A 1,696-nucleotide genomic window follows, 5' to 3' on the forward strand; every position below is an offset into this window, starting at 1 on the left:
CGCCCACAGCCGGCAGGCAGCGACGGGCCCCCCCGGCCGGCCCCTCCGCGCCGATCGCTCCCCTAGCCTCTCTCCTCCTCCTCCTCCTCTCCCGTTGCATCCTTCGGGCCGTCCTTCGTCCCCAGCCGGTCGGCCTCCTTCCCCTGCCCCAAAACCGGAGCTTTCTGGAGGAAACGCATCCCCTGAGCGGGGTTTCCCCGTGTGCGGGATTCACTTTCACCGTGGCACCTCGGGCTGCCCTGAGCGACAGACTTGCAGAAAGTTTCACCTAAGTCACTGCACTCCGTAAAATAGCGCTCCGAGGACAAAACGTGAGCCCACGGCAGAGGTGAAAGGAGCTTCTCTGCACCCCTAAGCTCCTTCTTGTCCCAGTCTGCCCCATCCCTGCCTCCCGTGCACAGAATAGTCCACAAACAGCAGCAACAGGTAGCCAAAGAGCACAGAACTTACTGCTTCCTATATCTCTCAGGAAACCCTGCATCTCGACAAGACGCCTTCTTTACTTCTTCCAGTAATGCAGATCTCTCTCCTGACGAGAGAAGCCTGAAAAAAACGTGTATGAGCATTATTGCAGCCAGTTTCCATCAAGTCTAAAGGCAGGTCTGGCTCTCAGTAAAAGTGTATGTTTTTAAGTTGTTGCCATCACAGTGTCAAATAGTTCATATACACCTTTTTCATGACCTGGCTTACAACAAGAGACAAGTAAAGATTTGTTACCAACGTCGATGATTCAACAAGGTACCAAAAGCTCAGGCTACCCCAAGCAGTTGACAGGTTCCACAAAAATCAATGGTACTTGAAGACAGGCCTGCTCGCTATCTGAAAATGAACAACCAGCCTTTGACACCACACATTTGATAAAGCTTTCCTTAATATTGCCATTGAAAATGCTCTGCATCCTATTACAAAACAAAGCTGTAGTTGAGGTTTGGGGCACCTCAGTTCACAGCTTTTTTAGAAACCGAGGGAAGGCAATCTTATCAATGCCACCAGATCTCTGAGTTTCCTCAGTGGTTTGTATTTTTTTTTCCACCTGAAAATCTCTGCAGAAGGATAGCTTTGCAGAAGCACCTATAATTTACAGATGCTCCGATTGCACAGGCCGTGCTGGGCACATTCGTGCATCTGTTCCTCAGTGCCAGATGTACTCCTGACTTTTGGGACAGACATACAGCACTCAGATGCTCTCATGGCCAGGTACACGATGTCTGACCTGCCAAGCTCTTGGGCACACCGGGGAGATCCAGGCAGGTGCTGGCTTGCAGCAGAGAGGACCGCAGTCTGGGAGCCAGTGATTTTGCAGCATACCAATGGGCAAACCTGTCCCTGCCCCAAACGAGCAGCGCACGGTTGCTCAACCAATCCTGCTGACAGGCTCAGGGCTACATGGGAAGAGGCATGTGCCACAACCATATCTGAACAAAGACATTAAAAGCTTATATTATCCCACCTTTTTCATCCTATGTGACTTCCTTTTGGATTCCTGGGAAAATGTGAGCTGCCTTGTGAAAGAACGGTAATAGTGATACTGCACTGTTTTGGCCTAGATATAGGCATATAAACAGGACAAAAGGGGAAGGCTCAGCATCTTTAGTTAAACCTCTGTATCCCTTTAAGAGTTATATGGTTCTTTCAAGTTATAGATCCCTTTTTTCTTTTCCTATGTGTTGCCAATTCCTTCCTATTTTTGCAGTCT

The sequence above is a fragment of the Meleagris gallopavo genome, chromosome 6, assembly GCF_000146605.3.
Source record: "Meleagris gallopavo isolate NT-WF06-2002-E0010 breed Aviagen turkey brand Nicholas breeding stock chromosome 6, Turkey_5.1, whole genome shotgun sequence".
Taxonomy (NCBI): domain Eukaryota; kingdom Metazoa; phylum Chordata; class Aves; order Galliformes; family Phasianidae; genus Meleagris; species Meleagris gallopavo.